General features: G+C 48.0%; 1 protein-coding gene and 1 pseudogene across 4 annotated transcripts in view; both read left to right on the plus strand.

Moving 5' to 3' along the window:
* On the plus strand, positions 1-27,480 carry LOC147732984 (uncharacterized; annotated as a pseudogene).
* L3MBTL3 (L3MBTL histone methyl-lysine binding protein 3) overlaps positions 1-27,907 on the plus strand; it is a 713,216-nt gene that overhangs the window by 223,585 nt on the left and 461,724 nt on the right. The gene's annotated exons all lie outside the window — the stretch shown is intronic.

Raw genomic sequence — 27,907 nt, forward strand, 5'->3', positions numbered from 1 at the left:
ATGCAGGTATAATTAAATGTTTTTCTAACATCATGGTTCTAACTTTATTGCAGAGGTTGTCTGCGCGGGCGGTAGTGTGCTGGCCTTGGAGCCAATCCCCACTGCATATGGGTAATGAGTCTATGCAGTGAAAGGTTATTCTGAGTTGCTTGCATAGTTAGGCAGATTGCCAGACCCACTGTGCTCGGCTAACTTTAATGCATAGCAAAGGTTAGTTGCACAGAGGGTTAGAAATAGTGAATTATATCAAACATGATAGTAGGATGTAGTATATCATAAAAAATACAAGATCTCAGAAAAAACTTTACGGGTAACATATGATATCGTATGCTCTTAAATCGTTGACAAGCATTAAAGATCACATCATAAATAACATAATTATTGACATCACTGGTGACAGTGCATATTACCTCACCAGTCATGTAATCCATGATATCACTATGAACAACAGAATAGCTCCATTATAAACAAATTGATACAAAGCACAACATCTCTAGATACAGACATTTAAAAATTGACTATACTCTCGAGTAAGAATACAGAGTTCCCTTCTCTGGACCAGGGAAAAAATATGCTAATGTCAGAGCCTATTTTACACAGGTGCTAAATGTACTTCATGCTGTAGTGTCCTCAATTTATTTTAGAAATATTTGGATATTTGGATTTTCATACTTTCCATTTTTCACTGTAAGCTACGCTTAATTTGCAAATACCTCTCTCTTTAAGTCTCATCTAGACTTATTTTTTGTCAGATCTAAAGCTGAATATTTTGCTATATTTCATTATTTGGCTGATTTAGTTCAGACCACTGTACTAAGAGGTAATATAGAATAAGTCTGCCACCTGCCCTTACTTTACTATTATTGCAAATAGAAGACTCATAATAAAAATGATGGCATGCTTTCCTTTGAGTGTTACACCGTATCCAAGCATAATGTGTACAAGAAAATTTGATTTGGTAAAAAGACCTTGACTGGGGCAGCATAGAAAGATCATCCCAACCATCTTGTAAACTTTGCTCAGTCTGAATTTAGAGAATGCATATACCAATTTAGAAAGCTACTGGGCTTTGTGGAACATATCAATGCATGGTACGCTTGGAGTCCTGCAGAACCAACATTGGCATTACAATTTGATATCTTAAGCTTAGGCTTGTTAATATTTTAGATGAAAAAGTGTGTATGCTAATATGTTTTAATAGTAGTGTTTGGGGATTGGAAGAGGCAATACAGTAAAATATAATTTCATCTGGGAGCTATCTCTTTCCCTAAGTTTTCTCTCCCCCCCATAGTGAGAATTGTAATTCTAAATATTTTAGAATATCTGCTTTTGTCTGATCTAAAAGATAGTTTACATTGTCAGCCTGCAACCATATTTTGTGAACCAAAGTATTAAAGATTTTTATGGAGGTATTTAAATGAAAAATTAACCCTCCCTGCATGTATAGTAACTTTTTCATTGGTAGCATTTCACATTTCCCAGCTAATTTTCATAACAAGAAAAGTCAGACCAAGAACTAAATACAGTAAGAACATCTGATATATATATATATATATATGTAATTATGATTTCACCCCTTTGGGTTTTAGTGCCACTGGCGCTTTTTTATCTGTCTTCTTGCTGCCGCCAATGGTTCTAAAGCTAATACAAAAAGTAGTCGTAATAGGGGCAATCTCTTCTCGTATTGCTTATTATTTCAAAGTTGTCTGAATGATATCCCCTTAGCAGGAAAAAAACTTTTTTCCTGGAGACCCCTCACCCACCAGGGTTGCCCTTATGGGGCATGCTTCATCATTTGGGTTCATCCCAATCCTCTACGATTGAGGCATGCTGCGACTTGGCGATTATGGAGGAGCACTTACTGATACCTACTAAAGATGAAATAGGAGGTAGTGGAAAAAGTGAAGTTAAAAAGACCTAACTAGTGGGCCTCTGTTTTATTCCCGCCCTTAATTGGTAAGGTTAAAATCAGGGGCTATTACTGAAAACTCGGACCATAATGAGTCTGATTGTCTCAGTAATAGGTAGTTTTGAGCGTTTCCCGTATTGGCTCTTCCTCAGGACTACATGGGAACCAGTCTCTTTAGTACCACTCCTAATAAATCCTCTATAAGGACCTACTTGTACACACAAAAGTGCATGCATCTAATATACATACGGTTGTTTCTGACTATCCCGTATTTAAGATACGCTATGCTATAGTGTCATGATCTAAACCAGGGTTGAGGGGCCTGTAGTCACACCTTCATCAAGACCGTCTCGGACAATACACCTAACTCCTTCCCTGGGGACCGCATCTTCAAGGGCAGGAACTAGGTGTATTGTCCGAGGCGGTCTTGATGAAGGTGAGACTACAGGCCCCTCGACCCTAGGAGCGCCTCCTTGGTTGTGTCAGGCAAAGAACCAGAGCCCTTAGTCGCAATGAATAAGTCTACCAGTCTAAGTGCCAATTCTCTGGAATAGGCAGCATAGAACTCGGCCGGGAGCCCATCTGTCCCCGGTGTTATACCATATGCCATTTTTTGATTGCCACCTTTATCTCCTGTGGAGTAATGTCTCCTTGAGGCGCGGGAGGTGGACTGCCTCCAGGAAGGTTTGTGGTGTTATCTCTTGCATGGTGATGCTTTTATATAAATTCGAATACGTTTGGGAAAAGCGGGACTGTACACCTGGTCCACCTCCTCCAACTCTAGCTCAATTATACGGGAGCTGCGTTTTATTGGATTAGCCAACCAGACTAGAAGTGACCCCGTTCGGTCCTGTTCTGCATGCATCCGGTCCATATTCTGCCTTTAAACAAAGCACCTTAGTCTTTCAAGTCTAGGCCACTACCTTTTATTTAGCATCTAAAAGGGCATTTTGCAAGTCTGGGTTACCAACCCTCCTGGTTTCTACATCGCGCAGTTCTTGCTCCGAGTCCACCACTTCCCCGATCAAGGTATCCCTAATCTGCTTCGATTCCGCTGTGCACTTGCCAAATAGCACTGCCCTGAAAACATCCCACTCCACTTTGGGGAGAGGGTGTTGTGTCCGCTTGTCCCTAAAATACTGAGTACTTTTGTCCCTTATCCTTTCCCGGAATACCTGGTCCTCTAGTGACTCAGTTTTCAGCCTCCAGGTAGGGATGTGAGCGCTGGGGTGGACCCATTTCAAGTGTAAGGATAGGATTATGATATTATATTATGCGGGCCAGATACTTTATGGAATGAAGAAGGATATGTATGTCAGGAGTGCAGAGGAAGGTATCTAAGCAGACATGAAACTCGTATAGGCTGGAAAAGGAGGAGTAATCCCTTGTGTGTGGGTGCATCTCTCTCTAGGAGTCAGTGAGTCCCCATTTTTGCTGCCAGTCAGCGAAAACTCAAGCAGTATGGGTGGTCTGAGAGTCTTGTATCGAGGGGTGAGAACTGTCCATCTGGGGGTCTGGTACACAGTTGAAATCCCGCCATTATGGTCTGGTGCACCAAGTACGGGGCATGGGGTCATGATACATTTGTCTGGAAAGCACCCCGATCGGCATCTGGCTCATATACGTCCACTTTCGCCGCAACACGGCCCTTTAATCGCCTATTAAATCACTCTTGTGTTGAAACGGTACTCCTGTCCTTGTCCACACCATTGCGCCTCTAGCATATGCCAATATGTAGTGTAATATGCTTTGCCTCACTATCGGCGCTGTAGCACCAGCCTTCCTTGGCTGTAAGGTTTGTTTCCTGCAATAGTGCTATTTGGATGCCCCTTCTGTTCAGATAGGAAAACACTGTTCGAGGCATGTGGGCTGCTGAATTCATATCTTAGCATAGATCGCCGCCTAGTGTTGGATCCGGATGATTGCACCTTGTTGTCCTGGAAGAGTCTTCGAAGTATACGAAGATAGGTGACTCCTCCCCTGGACCACAGTGCGCATGGGCATCCTCTCCATATTCAGACTGTTTTTTTCCGCCATTGGGTTCGGATGCTATTCCTCAACTCCAACTTCGGAACCAAAACTTTTCAACTTTCTAAGGCCAAAAGGCCTTCTACCTCGACGGTATCGTTATCGTTCGGTACCCCTTGACTCGATAATACTTTCCATCTCAATCCGGTCGTCGACGCGGGCCTTTGGGCCTTTTCGATGCCACGTGGGCCTGCTGCCGATGGAAAGGACCCCGTTTAAAAAGTGCCCACAATGTCACTCCAAATTCCCACATACTGATAAACATACAGTATGCAACAAGTGCCTATCACCCCGAGCACAATGAGGAAAACTGTCCAGCTTGTGCTCAGTTCCGGTCGAAGAAAACTATCTGGAACCGAAGAGCCGCTAGACAAGAGATGTAGCGGCAGGCACCGGAACCGGAGAACATTTTCGATGACGAACATGACCTCCCAGAAGCGGCGGACTCCGATCTAGAAATCGTCACCGTAGAGGACCAGTCGGACTCCGATGACCAGATCACACTGGGGCAAACTGTGAGTACCAAGCCCCCAACTCCGCTTCCACCCCAAGACAAGGCTCCGTTCGAAGCATCGCCTAAAGGCCTTAGCCGAGATCGACAGACTCCTTCAAAGGCCCCGCCTTCCGGCTTGGCTCCGAAGACCAAACCCAAGCCTTCTGATACCCCAGGAACGAGCAACGCTCTTCCCAAAAAGGCCGTAGAACCTAAAAGGGTTGTCGAGCCGAAGAAGCTAGTCGATACAAAAAAGGGCGTCGAAACAAAAAAGGTCGTAGATCCCAAAAAGACAGTCAACCCGAAAAAGGCAGTTGAGCCGAAAAAGAGTCGATCCACAAAAACCAGATCACACTAAAAAGCCTGTCGACCATAAGAAGGTCGTCGAGCCTACAAAAATCCTCGAGCCGAAAGGGATTGTCGAGCCCAGAAAACACGGTGAACCGAAAAAGTTATCGAACCGAAAAAAACGGTTGATCCGAAAAAGGTCATCGAACCAAAGAAGGTCACCGAACCAAAAAAGGCAGTACAGCCAACAAAAGACGTCGAACAAAAGAGAGTTGTCTAACCAAAAAAGGTCACTGACCCGAAAACAGCAGTCAAGCCGAAAAAAGCTCCACAGCCGAAGGCCCTCGAGCCAAAGACTCACCACAAACAAGTGACTAAGCCAAAAACATTGCCGCCAAAACCACGGACAGTTGAGGAAGAACTTTTCCATCCTGATCCAGTGAGCACAGAACAACCTAAACTGTATATCGACCCTGAAACAGGACACGTAACAGTTTACCAGAGGAAGACAAGACCATTGGACACTGACACTTCTTCCCCTGTTCCTCCAAAGAAAAAGGTCTTTGGAACATCTCCTTCAAGGCCTTTTACTCCTCCTCCTTTCTTTCCTAATATGCCTTTTGTGCCTTACTCTCCTACACCTTCAGGTTATGATGAGACTGAAAACATGGGGGAAGATCCTCAGGATGATTTTGTAGAACCCGAGGATCAGGATGTACAGGATAACACATGAGATGACCAGAATAATCCTTATGATACATACGAGCCACAACCCATCCCTGACACCTCTACATATCCTACAAAGCCGTTGCCTACTGACGACACCGTTGTTTTTAACCAACTAGTGGATAGGGCAGCTAAATATCATGGTGTAGACATGCACACTGATCCAATAGAAGAGGATTTCCTTTTTGACACTTTTCCAACCACAGAAAAAAGTGTACGTACACTTCCTATGTTAAAAGAAGTACTAAAACACGCGCCTGACATATTTAAAGACCCAGCCAGAGCGCGTGTCCTCAATCCCAGAATAAGAAAAAGTATAAATCAGTCCCTACCGACCCTACTTATATTAGGTCACAGTTGCCATTAGACTCACTAGTTATATCAAACGCTCGAAAGCGAGCTAATTCTCAAACCACAGGAGATGCTCCCCCACCTAACAAGGAGTCAAAGATATTAGAAGCCTCAGGCAAAAGAGTGGCTTCCCAAGAAGCAAATACCGGGAGGATTGCAAACACACAAGCTCTATTAGCCCACTACGATAGAGCACATTATGACCAACTGGAGGGTTTATTACAACGCCTGCCCGAACCTTTTAAAGCTAAAGCTAATGACCTAATACAGGAAGGCAAATTTATCACAAACGCTTCCATTAAATGTGCACTTGACGCAGCTGACACAGCAGCCAGGTCCATCAACACTAGCGTCTTACTACGCCGGCATGCGTGGCTGCACATTTATGGCTTTAAAAATGAAGTGCAATAAACCATCCTCAACCAACCAGTTAGCCAAGATTTCTTGTTTGGCCCTGCAGTAGATACCATCTTAGAAAAAATGAAAAAAGTTACTGATACTGCTAAGTCTATGGGCGCCCTTCAGTTTCAGCAATCCAGAAGTTCCTTTTGTCGCTCCTCCTTCAGAGGCTCAGGGAGAGGCAACACTTCCCAAACTTCCTCTACATTCAAAAGTACAACCCAGAGCATTTTTAATAAAGGCTCCAACAGAGGAGGTTATAGATGCAATAATAACAAGGGCAGAGGACGGGGCGGCAACAACACCAGAGCCTCCACCGCCTCCAAACAATGACTTGTTCACACTTCCTCCAGACCACTTAACACCAGTCGGGGCAGACTAACACAATTCCTACCAGTCTGGAACGCCATTACCACAGACAGGTGGATGAGACAAATTATCCAGTATGGTTACTGCCTGGAACTCACTTCTACTCCACCCAACATACCACCCAGACACCGTCCAATGTCCAAAGAGCACATCACGCTGTTACAACAAGAGGTCACATCCATGCTAGAAAAGGGAGCCATAGAGCCAGTCCCTTTTCAACACCAGGGAACAGGAGTATACTCTCTTCACTTCCTAATTCCCAAAAAAGACGGATCCCTAAGACCGATACTGGACCTCAGACCTCTGAACCAATACATACTCTCAGAGCATTTCCATATGATTACTCTACAACAAGTACTCCCATTACTCCAGCAAGGCAACTTCCTTGCTACATTAGACCTCAAAGATGCATACTTTCACATACCTATACATCCAGCTCACAGGAAATATCTCAGGTTCACAATAGAAGGTCACCATTACCAATTCAAGGTTCTCCCCTTCGGGGTAACTACAGCACCAAGGGTTTTTACAAAATGCCTAGCAGTAGTAGCAGCACACCTCAGAAGGCAACACATCCACGTGTTTCCATACCTAGACGATTGGCTCATAAAAGCCAAATCATACGCACAGTGTGCAAACCATACGTCTCAGACAATCCAGTTGCTGCACAGTCTAGGATTTTCCATGAATTACCCAAAATCACATCTGTAACCCTCCCACATACAACAATATCTGGGAGCAACAATAGATACTTTAGTGGCAAAGTCATATCCGAATCCATCCAGGATAGCCAACATACAGACCCTCATTCGAAGATTTCGGCCACTACACTCCTTGCCAGCTCGAGTGTTCATGCAGCTTATAGGCATGATGGCCTCCTGCATATTCATTGTCCCTCATACCCGACTTCAAATTATCCATTGCAGTAATGCCTAGCGCGGCAGTGGAACCAAGCTCAAGGACAACTAAAAGACCTAGTGTTGGTAGACAGTCGCACTTACAACTCTCTGCAGTGGTGGAACCCACAAAACCTTTCCAAGGGGCGCCTGTTCCAAGAGCCAGTTCCACAAGTAGTATTAACAGCGGACGCATCACTGATAGGTTGGGGAGCCAACCTACATCAATATACAGACAAAGGGCTCTGGACAGTCAAGCAAAAGACACTGCATATAAACCACTTAGAATTGCTAGCAGTATTCTTAGCAATGAAAGCCTTTCAGAAATAATTGTACAACAAGGCTGTGTTAATCCGGACGGACAACATGACAGCCATGTACTACATCCAGAAACAAGGAGGGACACACTCTCCGCAGTTGTCTCACCTAGCACAGAGCATATGGAGGTGGGCAATTCCAAAAAACATCTTTCTCCTCGCAGAACACCTACCAGGGAAAGACAATCAAATAGCAGATCTACTAAGCAGACAGAGCCAACAAATACACGAATGGGAGATTCACCCTCAAGTTCTCCAACCATTCTTCCAAAAGTGGGGACATCCAGAGATAGATCTGTTTGCCACAATAGAAAACTCAAAATGCCAGTCCTTTGCCGCCAGGTTCCCACACCCGTTGTCACAAGGCAATGCGATATGGATGAACTGGTCAGGCAGATTTGCTTACGCTTTTCTGCCAACCCCACTGATTCCATTAGTGGCACGCAAATTAAGGCAACAGTCACTCACAATGATCCTGGTTGCTCCCACATGGGCAAGACAGCCATGGTACACGACACTCCTAGAACTCTCAGTAGTTCCCCATCAAAGACTGCGCCTGTCGCCACAGCTATTAACTCAGAACCATGGAGAAATCAGGCACCCAAATCCCAATCAGATGAACCTAGCGATCTGGCTCCTGAAGTCTTAGAGTTCGGATAGCTTAACTTGCCTCCAGACTGTATGAACATTATCAAGGAAGCAAGGCGCCCAACTACTAGAGCATGCTACGCAGCTAAATGGAAAAGATTTGTAATTTATTGCAATAATAACCAAATCAATCCATTTGATGCCTCCATCCAAAACAAAATCTGTTACTTATTACATCTTCAAAGATGTAATCTGACATACTCTTCCATAAGGCTACACCTTGTTGCTATAGCAGCATATCTCCAAAACAGACAACACGTGTCCCTGTTCAGAATTCCACCTATCAAAGCTTTTATGGAAGGCCTTAAAAGAATTATCCCTCCAAAACATCCGCCTTCGCCAGTCTGGAACTTAAACGTAGTGCTTACCAGACTTATGGGGCCACCTTTTGAACAACTCCATTCATGTGAATTACAATTCTTAACTTGGAAGGTGGCATTTTCGATTGCCATTACCTCCGGAGAGTGAGTGAGCTACAGGCATTAACCATTCAGGAACCTTTAATGCAAATACACCACAATAAGGTAGTGCTTTGTACTAACCCTATGTTTATGCCAAAAGTTATATCCACTTTCCATATCAATCAGTCAATAAAATTGCCAGTTTACTTCCAAAACCCGCAGTCAGTGGCTGAAAGAGCCCTACACACACTAGATGTAAGAAGGGCTCTGCTATATTATGTTGACAGAACCAAATCATTCAGAAAAACAAAGCAACTATTTGTTGCTTTTTCTCCACAACGTAAGGGTAATCCCATTTCAAAATCAGGAATAGCCAGATGGATAGTTAAATGCATTCAAATATGCTAGCAAAAGGCTAAACGCACTCTAACAGTCCCCCCAAAAGCCCACTCAACGCGCAAAATGGGGGCATCCATGGCTTTCCTAGGAAATATTCCCCTAGAAGACATATGTAGGGCGGCTACATGGTGTACCATACACACTTTCACTAAACACTACTGTGTGGACGTGCAAGCAAAGCAGCAAGCTGCTTTAGGCCAGGCTGTCCTTAAAACTCTTTGTCAAACTGCTGCAGCTGGTACAGGTATCCACCGCTAGAGGAGATACTGCTATACAGTCTATGCTAAGATATGAATTCAGCAGCCCACATGCCTCGAACGGAAAATGCTACTTACCAATATGCATCTGTTCTTGGCATGTAGGGCTGCTGACATTCATATCGCCCACCCTCCTCCACGGTGCTTGTCACAGCTGCAATAATCTTTTCTACATACATTTACATGGTCATCTCTTACTTTTCTATACTCCATCTTTGCTGCAATGACGAAAAACAATCTGAAGATGGAGAGGATGCCCATGTGCACTGTGGTCCAGGGGAGGAGTCACCTATCTCGTAATACTTCGAAGACTCTTCCAGGACAACAAGGTGCAATCATCCGGACTCAACACTAGGCGGCGATCTATGCTAAGATATGAATGTCAGCAGCTCTACATGCCAAGAACAGATGCATACTGGTAGATAGCATTTTCCTTTTAGCTCTTGGACATGGTATGCATGCCACGGATGTTCCAGGACAGACATCTATAGGTCAGGGATTGCCTTCTAATGTACGTGTCAAGTCTGGGTCCTCGCACCCCCAGTCCTGTTTTCCTTCACCTCCCACCTCCTACCAAGGTGCTGTGTGGACATTTTACACATATAGTCCTTACTCATGGTTCCCCAACTACTCAAAAAAGAACATACACCCCAACCCCGCTTCCCAGAACAAGCAGGCTTAGACCCTCCCCCATCCAAACAGTCAATCAAAACTCAACAAGTTGTGGAAGTACCCATGTAACTCACTAGCAGGATGGATAAGCCAAAAGAGCTTCTTGGTCAACAGGCCCCATCCAGGGAAGGGCATTGAGCTAGGATCATCCTCTCTGTGTAAGAATTAGCACCCCTTAACAGTAGTCCCCCTCAATGTTCGCATTTTGTTCAGGACTTCATAGGATTTGCGTCCGATGTTCCTGGGGTCACCTTGGGCAGCTCCAAACTCTAGTCCTCAGAGACACTAGAACTGCGATCAGAGTTCGAGTTTCGCAGCTCCATCCCCTCAGGAGATGGGGGCTCTGTTTTGCTTCCATCTAGCGAGGCCGCAGGTACCATTGCATTCCGTCTCCCACATTGCGCTTCAGCCTGCGAGGGGGCAGCGGAGCTGTGCGTCCAAGTCCTGCGCCTCAAGCGATTTCAACATGCCAACTTGTACTGGTCAATGAACAACAGAGAGTTTGCTCTTCATCAGTTAGGCTGAGCATTTAAACATAATAAACCAAGAGATATGCCAAAACTGAGATACTGATTCAACCTGGAAATTTTGTTCATAGGTTAGAAAAACACATTCCAACCTACGATGTTGCTAGTCAATAGCAATTTATTCAATTAATTTCAAAGAGAATTTTTAAACAATTTAATACATTTTATACAACACTACACCATTATTTATACAACACTCATTCAACTAGTCATCCATATCACAAGCATACAAAATCAGACATCCATATATACACCGAATTTAAGAATGATCACAAAGGAAAAACAACGAAACAGAGATCAGAAAGGGAGAGACAAAGAAACAAAGGCTGCTCATACAATATTCATCTGTGATATACCATATATCTATACATATATACAAAACTGGAGATTAATCATAAACAACTTAGATGATGTCACACATTGTATATACACAGTGTTGGACCCGTCTGCTTCTGAGAGTCCCCTCACCACTATGATTTATTTTGTTCCCCTGTACCTCCAAAAATTTGTCGCTTTTTATTTTTGTCTACCAGGACTTTTTGTGTGATTGTCTCATGGGGCTAGATGTTCCTTGACACTCAGTTACTCACGAGGTTTCTGGCACCTATGTACAAGGCACCTGGCGAAACCTGTGAGCCTGGAAACTGAGGTTGACAACCTGTGTGTGTGTTCAAACTTAAAATGGTGGACACATATTTCCCTCATGTGAGTGACTCCCATTGGAGCCTACATGAACTTTGGCCTTTTGAGGTTTTGGCGCCCTTTTGCTTGGCGCGCATTCCTGACAGGAATTCCTTTAGTTTCTTCAGGAACACAAAATGGCTGCTCCAGAACCCCAGGATGGTGGCTCTGAAGGACCAGAAAGTACCTCAAAAGTGCCATGTCATGGGCCTACCCAGAGAAGGTTCTAGAACCTTCTGGCTCGTGCTAGCACCCCAGGGCACTGGCTATATAAGGCCCAGTCCCTGGCGGCCATTAGAGATGAAGATCATTCCTGATTCCTGATTCGACCTTGACAAGGAAGGAGTTCTAGACTGACACCAGATTGACACCTGCCCTGTTGACCCCTAAGGCAGCTGGTGACAAAGGCAATAGTGCAGCTAAGGTTGCTGGCGTTGGATGTGACTGGCGTTCCAGTCAACAGCGTGGGCGGTGACCTAGCGCCTGTAGCGCCTGCCCAGCGACCGCCTTGAATTCCCCAAAAGACTGTGGCCAAGTTCGAGTGCCTCTCCGCCCCCCCGGTGGCTGAAGCGGCTGTGGAAGCGAGTCGCTAGGCGAGAGTGACGTCGCCGCGATCGTGATCCCCCCTGAAGTGCCCCCTTCGTGAATAGCGCCTACCGCGAGGAGCTCGGACGTCTCCGAGCCCCATCTGCGAAGAGCGCCTCCTGCGTGGACCGAAGGTGAGGTGGTGCGCCGGGGCGGGGAAGGCCAGCCTGCATTGGGCGGGACTAGCGAGTCAGCCCCTCCTTGTTGACCCGGGAGCTGAAGCTGTGGGCGGGAACCACCCCGAAGAAGGAAGTCGGAGGGAGGTCTGTGGAGCCCCTGCGAGCCCCGTTGCTGGCTAGAGAAGTACTGTGCTTGACTGCATCGTCCGCTACAGCTGATGTGAGGTGGGCCGTGTGTTCCGCTAAAAGACTGCGGTGTGTGAGAGCTAAACAGCGGCATTACTTTGACTGAACTGTGGAGTTTTTGCGACCTCCCCGGCAGCCCGTTCGTCGTCTTAAGACTCTGAACTGGTGCCGCCAGGGTTCTGAGGGTGAACCAGCCCTGTAGGCGAATATTGACCCCCAGCGCCAAGTATAGGTCCTCTCCCGGTGGCAGCCGAGTGTGAATGAGCTGCTAAATGTATTTCCTTGCTTTCTAGATACACGCGTGTGCATCGAGCGGTTACAAAAGAGTCCCAAAAGTAGTTCTGTATCCCGAGAAGCCTGAAAGCCTGTCGGGCTGTCCAACTAACTGTAAGAGTAATCTCTCCTTTCTCCACACTGGAAAAGTGACTGTATTTAAAAGTGATTAATTGGTGGCAGCGATACCAGTCATTGGTGATAACTAAAGTGATATTTAGTCCAGTCATTATTGTGCTAGACATTGCTGATATTTATTGTGATATTTATTCTGATCATTGATATTATTTATTCTATTTATTCCAGTCATTGCTAAATTAATATTTATTCTACTGTATTCATATCTGCTATTTATCCAGTGTATTTATTCCTTAGAGTCCAACTATTTATTTATTTATGAGAAACCAGTATTCCATTGAACAAATGCTTACCAGAAATGTAACTGTGAAACCCTAAGTGAATTTGCTACAAACCCAGAGAACTTTTATATAAATGAATTGTATTTTTCCATAACAGTGGTGTGGTGTCCTTCTGTTTGTGTGGTGTACAGGGGGTTATTATCGGGTCCAAGCTGGCTTAACACTATAGCCTTCACCTGCCTAGCCACTCGAGTCAAGCTACCTTCCCCCTTTATGCTGGGCTTGCCCGCGCAGGTCCAACATAAAATTGGTGGCACAGCGGTGGGATTGCGAGCCGTGCTTGTTGTGAACCCCATAATAATTCAGTGTGCCCCACAGGTACACACCCGGAGTTTTCTCCCAGCGGCCCTCTAATTTATCGTTTTGTTTTTTTCTAAATTCTTGTCTGGTGGTGGGTGGAAGTGACCCTCAGTTGTCCTTACCTTACAACCTACTTCGTGGTAGTGGTCCACACTTTTCGCTGACGAGATGGAATTCAATATGTCAGAGTTGGAGACCTATACTGTGGCGCAACTCAAGGATTTCTGTCAGGAAAGGGGTGTGTTCGTCAGGCGAGGGGCCAAAAGAGAGGAGCTCCGTACTAGTCTGCGAGCCTGGGTGGAGGCACACATGGAGGGAACGGTGGAGGAGGAGGAATTTGACAGAGATACTGTTGTTGAGGTAGTGACTGCAGGTCCCCCGGGGGTGGGTGAAATGTCAATTAGCCCCAAGGAAACTTCACGGGAGGGCAGCAGTGTATCCTCTAGAGGGTTGTCTGAAACTGAATTGGCCGACAGGAGGGAAGAAAGACATCTGAGGTTAGAGTTGGCTAGGTTGGAGCTGGAAGGGAGGAGGATGGAACACGAGTTCAGGCTAAAGGAACTTGACCTCAAGTCCCGTAACAACACTCCGGAGGGTGTCGAGTCTCAGGAATTTGCCAGGGAGCCCAGACCTCATTTACCTAAGGACGTGGTCGCCAGCTACACTGCTGGAGACGACATTGCTAAATGGCTGACAGCCTATGAGGTCTCCTTAAGAGCCCATGGGATCCATGAGAAGCATTGGGGTGGTGGATTGTACCGGTACATGCCTCCGACAGGTAGGGATGCCTTATTGGCCCTCGACCGGGAGGAACAGGTAAATTACCCCGCCATGAAGGTGGCGCTCATCAGGAAGTTTGGGTTGACCCCCGAGAAATACCGGCAAAGGTTCAGGGGCAGCCACAAGCTGAGCTCACAAAATTGGGTTGACTTCCTGGATTATGCCAAGAAAGCCCTGGAAGGGTGGGTCCAAGGTAGTGAGGTGGAGGACTATCACGGGTTGTATGACTTGATACTCAAGGAACATCTACTCCAGAAATGTCTTCCCGAGCTGAGGCAACACCTGGTAGACAGCAAACTTACTTGCCCCCGTAAGCTTGCTGAGGAGGCGGACGTCTGGGTAAGTACCAGAGTGTCCACGAGGGGGACGGGAGGAGAAACTCAGAAGTCCGGACAGGGCGCTCCCCAGAGGAAAGAGGGGGGAGATAACAAGAAGCAGGAGTTCTCCAAGGGCCCCCAAAATAGCTTTAAGGGGAAAAACACCTTCTCCAACTCTAAGGCTAACCCGCAGAAGAACCCTAATCCTGGCCAGAGTCAGCAGCCAAGGGTTGTCCATTGCTTTGAGTGCGGTGGTATTGGACATTATAAGGGAGACGTGAAATGCCCAAAGAGACCACCCCCTCCCACTGGAGGAAAGGCCCCGGGAGTCGCTAGTGCAGCGCTTGGGGAGGAGATGTTCTTGAGTAAGGGAAGGGAGTGGGCGGTGAGTCACCTTAGTGTCCCTGGGTAATCGGGAGATGGTTCCAAAGATCCAGGTGCCCGCGAATACTGCCAAGTATGGGCAATGGGTCACCATCAATGGCCATAGAGGGGAGGCTCTGAGAGATACAGGAGCCAGTGTGACTATAGTTAGGAGTCATCTGGTATCCTCAGAGCAGGTGATTCCAGGCGTACTTCATCCGGCCGCGATGGCTGACGGCCGAACGAGCCACTATCCTGTGGCCGAGGTTCCCTTTGAGTGGGGAGGGGTTGCAGGTTCACTTCGAGTTGCCGTAAGCCCCGCCGTGCCAGTCGATTGTTTGCTGGGCAATGATATGGAGCACAATGCTTGGAAGGAGGTGGAATACCGGACTCATTCTGAGATGCTGGGTACACCTGAATGGGCCTGTGTGAGTACCAGGTCGGCGGCTGCTCAGAAGGAGAAGTCGCGTGGGTTGGAGCCTGGAACAATGGCCCACCCAGCTGCCGAAGAGGGAGCATCTCGAGGACAGGAGGAGCCTGCCTCGGTGTCCGTGCCCCGTGAGACGGATAGGCCACCGGAGGAGGTGGACCCGGAGTCCGCGGAGGAGGACATGGTTCCGTTGGAGGACCTGCCTATCCCTGCCGAGTGGCGAGTGGAAGGAGGACCGTCCAGGGAGGAACTGAGCAGGGGACAGAGGGATTGTCCCACCCTCGAGGGTCTGAGGCAACAGGCTGAAGCCCAGGCAGCAGGTAACCAGTCTGGGAACTATCGTGTTTACTGGGAGGATGGTCTCCTCTACAGTGAGCCCAGGGCGCCAGTGCACGGATTGTCACGGGCCCTGGTAGTCCCACAGTGTTACCGAGCCTTCTTGCTAGAGTTGGCTCATGAGATTCCATTGGCAGGACACTTGGGTCAGGACAAGACCTTTGCCCGGCTTGTCCCCCACTTTTATTGGCCTCGGATGAGGGTGGCGTCCGACACATATTGTCGGACGTGTGTGTCATGCCAAGCCAGTGGGAAAACAGGGATGAAGCTAAAGGCTCCCCTGGAACCACTTCCCGTCGTTGGCACCCCCTTTGAAAGGGTGGGCATCGACATTGCTGGGCCCCTTGATCCACCGACATCATCCGGTCACAGGTTTATCCTGGTACTGGTGGATCATGCCACAAGGTATCCAGAGGCTATACCTCTGAGAACCATCACTGCACCGGTGGTGGCGAAGGCCCTGATGGGGATCTTTACCCGAGTGGGTTTCCCCAAAGAAGTTGTGTCTGACAGGGGGACCAACTTCATGTCAGCATACATGCGGGCAATGTGGAAGGAGTGTGGAGTGACCTACCGGTTCACCACTCCTTATCACCCACAGGCCAATGGCCTCGTGGAGAGATTCAACAAGACGTTGAAGGGTATGATCAGAAGTCTACCCGAAAGCCTGCGGAGGAAATGGGACGTCCTCCTACCCTGTTTGCTCTTTTCCTACAGGGAAGTGCCACAGAAGGGAGTGGGTTTCAGCCCCTTCGAGCTTCTGTACGGGCACCCTGTACGTGGACCTCTCAGCCTGGTGCGAGACTCCTGGGAAAAGTCTCCCCGGAAAGTCCCCCAGGATGTGGTGAGCTACATGCTGGCCTTCCGAAGCCAAATGGCTAAGTTGTGGAAGCAGGCTTCTGACAACTTGGAAGCCAGCCAGTCTGTGATGAAAGCGTGGTATGACCACAATGCTCACCCGGTGGAGTTGGAGCCTGGCCAGAAGGTGTGGGTGATGGAGCCTGGAGAGCTGAGTGCCCTCCAGGATCGGTGGACAGGCCCCTTTGAGGTGTTGGAAAAGATGGGCAAGGCCACCTATTTGGTGGACGTGAAAACCCCTCGGCATCCGCATCGGGTGTTACATGCCAACCGCCTCAAACCCCACTACGAGAGGCCCGAAGTCACGTTAATCATGGTGACTGATGGATCGGAGGAAGAGGACACTGAGCCTCTCCCCGACCTGTTTGCGTCTCAAGAGAAGGATGGGTCAGTGGAGGGAGTGAAACTCTCACCATCTTTGACTTCTGAGCAGCAGGAGGAATGTCGCCAGGTCTTGGGGTCATTCGCTCCTCTGTTCTCCCTTGTTCCGGGTAAGACCCACCTGTGTACCCATGATGTGGACACAGGAGACAGCCCACCTGTGAAGTCCAAGTCTTACCGGCTGTCTGACAAGGTGAAGGCCAGCATCCGAAGCGAGGTAGCCAAGATGCTGGAGCTAGGAGTCATCGAACCCTCAAGTAGCCCTTGGTCTAGCCCGGTGGTTTTGGTTCCCAAACCTGCGCCACCTGGCACCACGCCCGAATTGCGATTCTGCGTGGACTACCGAGGACTCAATTCGGTCACGAAGACCGATGCTCATCCGATCCCTAGGGCGGATGAATTGATTGACCGGTTGGGAGCTGCCCAATATCTCAGTACCCTTGACCTCACCGCAGGGTATTGGCAGATTCCCATGACTGATGGAGCCAAGGAAAGGTCAGCCTTCTCCACACCTGATGGACACTACCAGTTCTGTATGATGCCCTTTGGGCTCAAGAACGCTCCTGCAACATTCCAGCGACTGGTGAACATGATCCTCACCGGAATGGAGTCCTTCTCAGCTGCTTACTTAGATGACATCGCTGTCTTCAGTAACAGTTGGGAGGATCACTTGCAGCATTTGCAGGCTGTTCTCCAGGCCCTGGAACGGGCTGGCTTAACGATCAAGGCCAGCAAATGTCAGATTGGGCAGGGGTCGGTGGTGTACTTAGGTCACTTGGTGGGCAGGGGAGCGGTGCAACCCCTTCAGGCAAAGATTGAGGCAATCATGGCCTGGAAACCCCCCAAAACCCAGACTGAGGTCCGAGCCTTCCTGGGCCTCACGGGTTACTACAGACGGTTTGTGAAAGGGTATGGCACTATCGTGGCACCCCTTACAGAACTCACGTCCAAGAAGCAACCCAGGAGAGTCATTTGGACGGAGGCTTGCCAGCGAGCCTTCGACACTCTGAAACAAGCATTGTGTAAAGCTCCAGTCCTGAAGGCTCCAGATTTCACGAGAGAGTTCATTGTCCAGACAGATGCATCCGACATTGGCATTGGGGCGGTGTTATCGCAACTCAATGAAGAGGGTCTGGATCAACCCGTGGTCTTTCTGTCACGAAGACTGCTTCCCCGGGAACAGAAATGGAGTACCATTGAGCGGGAAGCCTTTGCGGTGGTCTGGGCACTGAAGAAGCTGCGACCATACTTGTTTGGCTCGCACTTCCTGGTTCAGACAGACCACCGACCCCTTCGTTGGCTCATGCAAATGAAGGGGGAAAACCCCAAACTGTTGAGGTGGTCTATCTCCCTACAGGGAATGGACTTTCGGGTGGAACACCGACCCGGAGTTGGCCACGCCAATGCAGACGGTCTCTCCAGGTATTTCCGCCTTAGTGTTGAGAACTCCCAAGGGGTTGGGTAGCTCTCCCCACTTTCAGCTGGGGGGGACGCGTGTTGGACCCGTCTGCTTCTGAGAGTCCCCTCACCACTATGATTTATTTTGTTCCCCTGTACCTCCAAAAATTTGTCGCTTTTTATTTTTGTCTACCAGGACTTTTTGTGTGATTGTCTCATGGGGCTAGATGTTCCTTGACACTCAGTTACTCACGAGGTTTCTGGCACCTATGTACAAGGCACCTGGCGAAACCTGTGAGCCTGGAAACTGAGGTTGACAACCTGTGTGTGTGTTCAAACTTAAAATGGTGGACACATATTTCCCTCATGTGAGTGACTCCCATTGGAGCCTACATGAACTTTGGCCTTTTGAGGTTTTGGCGCCCTTTTGCTTGGCGCGCATTCCTGACAGGAATTCCTTTAGTTTCTTCAGGAACACAAAATGGCTGCTCCAGAACCCCAGGATGGTGGCTCTGAAGGACCAGAAAGTACCTCAAAAGTGCCATGTCATGGGCCTACCCAGAGAAGGTTCTAGAACCTTCTGGCTCGTGCTAGCACCCCAGGGCACTGGCTATATAAGGCCCAGTCCCTGGCGGCCATTAGAGATGAAGATCATTCCTGATTCCTGATTTGACCTTGACAAGGAAGGAGTTCTAGACTGACACCAGATTGACACCTGCCCTGTTGACCCCTAAGGCAGCTGGTGACAAAGGCAATAGTGCAGCTAAGGTTGCTGGCGTTGGATGTGACTGGCGTTCCAGTCAACAGCGTGGGCGGTGACCTAGCGCCTGTAGCGCCTGCCCAGCGACCGCCTTGAATTCCCCAAAAGACTGTGGCCAAGTTCGAGTGCCTCTCCGCCCCCCCGGTGGCTGAAGCGGCTGTGGAAGCGAGTCGCTAGGCGAGAGTGACGTCGCCGCGATCGTGATCCCCCCTGAAGTGCCCCCTTCGTGAATAGCGCCTACCGCGAGGAGCTCGGACGTCTCCGAGCCCCATCTGCGAAGAGCGCCTCCTGCGTGGACCGAAGGTGAGGTGGTGCGCCGGGGCGGGGAAGGCCAGCCTGCATTGGGCGGGACTAGCGAGTCAGCCCCTCCTTGTTGACCCGGGAGCTGAAGCTGTGGGCGGGAACCACCCCGAAGAAGGAAGTCGGAGGGAGGTCTGTGGAGCCCCTGCGAGCCCCGTTGCTGGCTAGAGAAGTACTGTGCTTGACTGCATCGTCCGCTACAGCTGATGTGAGGTGGGCCGTGTGTTCCGCTAAAAGACTGCGGTGTGTGAGAGCTAAACAGCGGCATTACTTTGACTGAACTGTGGAGTTTTTGCGACCTCCCCGGCAGCCCGTTCGTCGTCTTAAGACTCTGAACTGGTGCCGCCAGGGTTCTGAGGGTGAACCAGCCCTGTAGACGAATATTGACCCCCAGCGCCAAGTATAGGTCCTCTCCCGGTGGCAGCCGAGTGTGAATGAGCTGCTAAATGTATTTCCTTGCTTTCTAGATACACGCGTGTGCATCGAGCGGTTACAAAAGAGTCCCAAAAGTAGTTCTGTATCCCGAGAAGCCTGAAAGCCTGTCGGGCTGTCCAACTAACTGTAAGAGTAATCTCTCCTTTCTCCACACTGGAAAAGTGACTGTATTTAAAAGTGATTAATTGGTGGCAGCGATACCAGTCATTGGTGATAACTAAAGTGATATTTAGTCCAGTCATTATTGTGCTAGACATTGCTGATATTTATTGTGATATTTATTCTGATCATTGATATTATTTATTCTATTTATTCCAGTCATTGCTAAATTAATATTTATTCTACTGTATTCATATCTGCTATTTATCCAGTGTATTTATTCCTTAGAGTCCAACTATTTATTTATTTATGAGAAACCAGTATTCCATTGAACAAATGCTTACCAGAAATGTAACTGTGAAACCCTAAGTGAATTTGCTACAAACCCAGAGAACTTTTATATAAATGAATTGTATTTTTCCATAACAGTGGTGTGGTGTCCTTCTGTTTGTGTGGTGTACAGGGGGTTATTATCGGGTCCAAGCTGGCTTAACACTATAGCCTTCACCTGCCTAGCCACTCGAGTCAAGCTACCTTCCCCCTTTATGCTGGGCTTGCCCGCGCAGGTCCAACACACAGGTTCAGAGTATCGGAATTCACAATTGTTTGAATTTTCAATTTAGAGAGAGCAGCACTCTGCACGGGGCCTACGCGTTTCGAGTCCTATACAATGAGGGGACTCTCATCAGGGCCGGGGAAGTTATCCTACTGGTCTGCAAGGCCACTTCGCAGGTGTAGAACATGGGGATGCGGTCGGTCGCGCTCACTGGGGGGGTGACGAAGTCACACTTACTTAATCCAAATGGACCGAGGAGGTATTCTCAAAAGTGGTGAACCCAAGGTGGAGACCAACGGGGTATGAAGTACCTGTGTGGGTGAAGCTTTGGACTAAATCAGCAGGCGTCCCACTTGAATTTGGACGAATGCTGGAAAATATTCTATGAACTCCTGAGGGGATTGGTTTCTTCGTATCGGTCGGCGTCTCCGGAGCGCTGATCCTTCATACCCCGTTGGTCTCCACCTTGGGTTCACCACTTTTGAGAATACCTCCTCGGTCCATTTGGATTAAGTAAGTGTGACTTCGTCACCCCCCCAGTGAGCGCGACCGACCGCATCCCCGTGAACTTGTGTATATACAATGTGTGACATCATCTAAGTTGTTTATGATTAATCTCCAGTTTTGTATATATGTATAGATATATGGTATATCACAGATGAATATTGTATGAGCAGCCTTTGTTTCTTTGTCTCTCCCTTTCTGATCTCTGTTTCGTTGTTTTTCCTTTGTGATCATTCTTAAATTCGGTGTATATATGGATGTCTGATTTTGTATGCTTGTGATATGGATGACTAGTTGAATGAGTGTTGTATAAATAATGGTGTAGTGTTGTATAAAATGTATTAAATTGTTTAAAAATTCTCTTTGAAATTAATTGAATAAATTGCTATTGACTAGCAACATCGTAGGTTGGAATGTGTTTTTCTAACCTATGAACAAAATTTCCAGGTTGAATCAGTATCTCAGTTTTGGCATATCTCTTGGTTTATTATGTTAACTTGTACTGGTGGCCCGACTGGGTCCCAGCAGAGGCTGTTGGTTGACCCAGCTCCAGACCGCCTGTGGAGATTGAAAGAATCTAGCTCCCTCCGGCATCACCACTCTAAGCCGGGTCAGGAACAGCATTGCTTATGAAATGCCCATCTATCTTAATTTACTCTTGGCGTCCTGAAACGAGGATCCCTGTGTCTGCACCTCCCATGAAAAATCCAGAAAGATCCTCACTTCACTTTTCTCGATGCGGATATCCCCTCTACAGCGAGCCTGTGCCAGTACATGATCACAATTCTTATAGTAGAGGAAACTGGTGACAACCGGCCGTAGACGGGAGTGCTTGTCTGGACAGCATTCTTTGAGCCCGCTCCTGGGCAAAGAACGGTGAGAGGCCTTCCGTCCCTATGTTCTTTTGAAGGCATGTCTTTAGATAATCCACCATGTTGGCATTTTTAATTTTGTCACGCAGGCCCACCACCCATATGATATTGCAGCGTGCTCGGTTTTCAGCATCTTCGGCCTTGATCTCAATGGCCGATAATCTTGATGTAATTGATGCAAGTACAGGCTTGCTCGGTCCTGTTGGCTCTCTCCTCCAAGCGCAGGTGGTCCTCTCTTAGGAGGCCCAAATCAGCACAGGTTATCAATTTTGTTTTCTAGGACCTCTTGTGATGGCTTTACAGCCTGGAGAATGTCTTGAAGCTTGTGGTCCCCTTCCAACACAGGTGGCCGAGCCATGCCGCTGCTGTCACTCAAGGGCGCAGTGATATCTCCGAGCCACTTCCTGGTCCTTCTTTCTAGTGATCTTGCCCATGCTTGTGCCTGATGGAGGATTGTTTGCAACTCCTCTATTGAAAGGTATTGTCTCCAGGGGCCACCTGTCTGGCACGGTGTGGAAGATGAGAAATCCGAGTAATCGCAGCCTCCCAAGGGTAATTCTTGAGTAGCATCCGGTGAGCTCCCCAGTTTCCAGTGTGCTGCTGCCTCGCAGAGTTTCTCGACATGGGATACAAGACTCCTATTCCCCTCCTCTAGCAATGTCGCGGTGTGCCCTTTAGCTCCAAAGCAGTATCCTCAGGTGCCAGAGGTCAATGCTTCCCTGTCTAGCAACCAAGGGGAGGTGTCTGTCCCACACCAGGCAAGAAAAAACGCCTGGCCCCACGAGGCCTCCAACAGGCGCCCCACAATCAGCTATTGTACAAATCTGCAAATCATGGTCCCCTCAGTGGCCCCCAATCATCCGCAATGCAGTGACATAATCTAGGTCCTGGAAAACAGCTGGGGAATGCACAATTGCAACACGTTGAAGTGAGGAAGTCAGGCGATCGCAGCTTCTAAGGGAAATTTTGCAATGAGGCTCAGTGATCCAGGCCTTCAAGCAGTTCGACATACCACCCAGGAGGACTTAAAGTGGGATGGCAGAGCTCCTTATTGCCAGTCATAGGCGTGACATGTGTGACATCTTTGGGCCACCAGGAGTAAGGGGACCCAGGGAGGTGCCTCCCAGAGGGCAGGGGCCATCGCCTTTACCCCTCGTTCCCAAGGACAGGGCAACCAGAGCAGTCTGCACGCCTATCGGAACCCCTTGAAATGTTTCTCAGTCCCTCGCAGTAGTCAAGCCGCCACATCCCCCCGTGGGCCAAGCCTGAAAGCCCTCCAGTGGCCTCCGCTGCCCCCTTTGCAACACCATTGGGGCAACGATTGAAGTCGGGCCTCTTCACTGCCCCAACTCTGTATCAGCTTTTTAACGCTGTGTCCTGCCAGGCCGAAGGGCGCTGTCTGAAGCCTATGCCCTGCTTCGCAGGCACTCACTAGGACCCAGTATCTTCTTTCGAGGAATTGAAGAACTGCGCCAGCGGGCCCTCCGAACTCCACCCCAGGTATTACGGGCCCTCTGGGGTCTTTGGTGTGCCGCCAGCCAAGCCACGGTAGGTGGCTCCTCCATTCTAGGGCTCCTCCTCCGCAATCATGGGCTGTCAGGGGGCCTCCAGGCCCAGGAATCGCCAGGGGATCACAGCCATGGAATGCCCCACCCAGCAGATTAGGTCTGGGACAGCATCGATCCTGGCCACATCTCACTCCTGGTCACGCAATGCTGGGCTGTCGCCATCTTGGAGCGTGACCTCACGACTCCTCTGCAGCCAAGCAGCAGGGAGTCGATGGCGCTCACAAACTCCCCCAGTTTTCTCTCTGGTGATCTTCTCAGGCTGCATTGGGACACACAGTGGATTTGGGCTCCCCTGGGATAGTTTTCTGTCATCAGGCGGGCACTAGATGGGGCGTGGCAGAGCGGAACACTGATCGGTGCTGCTCACTCCATCTGCTACAGGCCTCCTCCCCCTCCTCCTACCTCTCCCCCACCCAACCTGCTCTATACTGAACTCACAGTGGTGATGGATGCGTCTTTGTGAGGCTGGGGAGGTCAACTGGATGTTGAGGAGAGGAGAAGGCTCTGGTCTCCGGTGGAGCATTGTCAATCTTCTAGAGCTACAAGTCGTATAACTGACCTTCAATGCGTTTCTGCCTTCCATCATGTGCAGGTCCGTTCCACTACCATGTGGTACTGCAACTAGCAAGGCAAGTGGGGTTCTGTGAGAAAGTGCCATCTTTCTTGCATTGGTATGCCCCCACTTTTTTCTGACTGCTGATGTGCTTTGACTGAGTGTGCCCTGGGCTCCTGCCAACCAGGTAACCAGGACCTGTGTTCCTTCCCTAAAACTGTGTTGAAACTAAAACCCAATTGGCATCTCTGGCCACCTGTCACCCCCTAGTAAATGGTACCTTAGGTACCCAGGGCATGGTGACCAGAGAAGACCCCTAAGGACTGCAGCAGTTTTGTGCCACCCTTGGGGGCCCTGTACAAAGGCACCCACACACTGCCTTTGCAGGCGGAGTGCCTCTGTACAGAACTAAACATAGAGTCGACATGGCACACATCCCTGTGTGCCATTCCCACAAACCCACTCTCTGACATACATCCGTCACCCCTCTAGCTGGGAGCCCTATGTCACTGGTGTGGGCAGGGGTGCATGAGCATTGTGCCCCTACCGTACCCAGGGCCATTCCTGGGCACTGTAAGTGCAGTGATGCCATTAAAAGTATATGGTGCTGGGAGGTCGACATTACAAACTCCACAGCACCATAATGGCTACACTGAATACTGACAAGTTTGTTATCAAACTTCCCAGCACATTAAATCCACACTGATGCCAGTGTGGGATTTAATGAAAAATGCACCACAGAGGGCATCCTAGAGATGCCCCCTGAAACCTAACCACAATCCACGTCTGGACTGTGAGGCTGCCTTGGTTGCCACACAGCAGACATGTTGCTGGGCCCCTGGATGGAGAGCCCCCCGCTCTCCTGGGCCTGCAACAATGCACATCCTGGGCGAGGTGCTAGGTCTCCTCCCCCAGGATGGGCAGGGGGAAGCTTCAAAGGCCTGCCGCCTCTGTGAGCTTCTCCAGACCATTTGCTGTAACAAGCAACTGGCCCTCACTCTGGCGGGAAGACTGGCGGGAAAAACTACGTCAGGAAGGGGGGGGGGGTGCCAGCCTGTGCCAACCCCACCCCTCAGGTGAAGCACGACCCCGGGCTCCAGCCATCTGGAAGTCGGGGAGCCCTGCCCAATTACAGCTAGGCTCCTGCCCCCCTCCCACAGGAGAGGAGCAGACTAGGGGGTGTACCCACCACAGGACAGGGACCTATTGGTCCCTGTCCTCGCCCTACCTGTAACACCCCTAAATTCAGTATTTAGGGGCTCCCTGAACCTTCCTTCAGCAGATCCCGATAAGAAAAGATCAAGAAGAAGACCCGCCGTGCATCTGCTAACAGGACGATCTTAACTGACTTGGCCCCAGCCCTCAATAAAAGAAACCCCATCCCAAGAGATTAACTAATGGCGTCCAGTCTTCAGAAGGGGCATAGATAGCAATAAAATCCATCTGCATTGCAACGCTGCAATTGAGCATTGTGCTTAACCATGAAGCCCAGTTCTTGCAAAGGAATTGCTCACTTGAGCAATTTTGTTCTCTCTTTCTGTTATAGTTAGCCATTTTAGATGCTTACAGTTTTTCTAGACCATAACTAGGTCTATAAAAGTAAAGCCTGAATGTTGGAAGAACCCAAACAACAGCACAACACTGCTTTCTAAATTCTGTTCAGTTCTATAAGCTGCAATTGGGGAACTGGATGATCCCTGTCCATGTCACCGATCAAGCAAAGAACTGCCCCCAACTCGCTTTCTGGACGTAACTGCTTGTACAATGAAGGGTTCAATGTTTTGAAGAGTGGGCTTCACATCACCAAAGGCCATATCACACTTCCCAGTCCAGATCACTTTCCTCCGCTGCTTCTTGGAGACCAGGGCTGTCAAAGGGACAACTATAATCCACTGATAGGCAACACAATTTGGGTAATAACTAGGCAGAACTATAAAGGCTCTCAGCAGGGTTTGGGTATCAGGAATGTCCAAAATGTAGTATTGTGTGTTTTTTTGCACCCAAGAGGCGGAAAACGTTCCCATTCTTCAACTGATGTGCAAATGAGATCAAAGAGGACTGCCCAATCTGGCACCCGGATTGTAGATTTTACCCCTGTAACCTCACCAACACCGGTTCCCACTGTCCAAGCTGTCTTGCCATGAATTACTCAACACAGTAATGTCATCCAAGTAGGCCACACAGAAGTCTTCAGGCGCTGGCAACGCACAGTTGACCAGCACTGAAAAGCGGTGGGAGTTATTTTCTTAACCTGAATGGCATAACCGTAAACTGACCTCATGAACGTGTTACTTAAAAAAAAAACTCTGAAATTCACTGAATTAAAAAATAGTAAACAGGTAGTTATGGGTCATATAGTCCAGTCATTTTGATCTATCCATCTGACAAACGCCTAATAAAATCACAGCAAACCACAGTTCAAGTAACATTAAGATCCAGTAGCAAACTCTTAATACAATGACTCCTCGTTTATTGTACACTGTGTACGCTATACCTAGCTCCTCTTACATGCACACACTTACAGATAACTAATACCCAAACAATATGATGAATAGACTGATCATCCCTTGGACAAAAAAGCATCCACATTTCCAGGAAATGATACTAAAACAAAAGAACGCATTTAACAGGCCCCCAAGTGCATATCTAAAACAACTTGTACAAACCATTGGGCAAAAGCACCATGCACAGACTAACCACTGGGCAACAAGCATCCCAGTAACCAAAGAGATTCATAAATAAATGGTAACATTTCCTCAAATTGATGTACTTAGTAGTTATAAAGAGGCCAGAGGGGTTTAACCAGAATCAAAACGATGCCTGTATCCAAGTTAAGGGTATCAATATACGTTAACCATGATCAAATCCACTTATTCCGAGAAATATACAAATGGGTGGAATGTGAAATACATAGACATTAATTTCTACTAACTGAAGTGCAGTTATGGGTGTTGCAACAGTTAATTTGGTTGCAGTGTTTAGAATATCGTGCGATTCGTTTTTTTCCCCTGACGACTTTATCTTTGATAAAGATATTTTGTAGTTGTGCTGATGCTCTCCTAATCTTTATAAGTACTAAGTTAATCACGCTAACATAACAAGATCATAGCTTGGGCTCATAGACCCAGTATGTGGACACATTCAAGCACAGGTAGCATAGACCTAATGATAGTAAGGGACCGTTGCTGGCCAAAACGGAAGCATTGGGCTAGTCAAACCTTCGAGGACAGAAACGGGTTGGAGTGGCATCTTGAAGATGTTTCTAGGGAAAAGGAGTGGTCCACAGGAAATGCCAAGTCTATATCAGTTTTCACGTTTCATGTATTGAAGAAAACACACTCAAAAAACTCTGGACCGCTTGAGTTTTGTAACAAATAAGTCTTTGAAGGGGGTGATGAGTGCGTTTGACCAGATTGTAAATATCCTTAGGCTAAATCCTTGCTCTTGTAATCAGAATCAGGAGTCCATATGATGTAGAAAAGTTACTTTTATTAAATAAGGTTAAAACATGAACAGCCGACACGTGTTTCGCCCCCTGTGGCGATTTGCGCCGGGGCTTTTTCAAGGCTATTTTACAATATCATATGTTCATTTTACAAATCTTCATAATGTTAACTTGTTTTCAAAATCTCCGATTATTTTTCAAGTTTCGATTTCTCAGGGTATATTCCTCGGGTCTCGTCTTATTCCTCCGCTCGGAATCGGCCGCTTCCGAGCGGAGGAATAAGACGAGACCCGAGGATTGTACCCTGAGAAATCGAAACTTGAAAAATAATCGGAGATTTTGAAAACAAGTTAACATTATGAAGATTTGTAAAATGAACATATGATATTGTAAAATAGCCTTGAAAAAGCCCCGGCGCAAATCGCCACAGGGGGCGAAACACGTGTCGGCTGTTCATGTTTTAACCTTATTTAATAAAAGTAACTTTTCTACATCATATGGACTCCTGATTCTGATTACAAGAGCAAGGATTCAGCCTAAGGATATTTACAATCTGGTCAAACGCACTCATCACCCCCTTCAAAGGCATCTTGAAGATGTGTTGTTCTTCATTTGATACATTGTAAGTTAATTGGATATTTAACTAGCAATGGCCTTCATTATCGAAGGACTCTTTCTGTTTTGGTGGACTTTGCTAAAAAAAAATGTA

Source organism: Lissotriton vulgaris, chromosome 2_1, assembly GCF_964263255.1.
Source record: "Lissotriton vulgaris chromosome 2_1, aLisVul1.2, whole genome shotgun sequence".
Lineage (NCBI taxonomy): Eukaryota > Metazoa > Chordata > Amphibia > Caudata > Salamandridae > Lissotriton > Lissotriton vulgaris.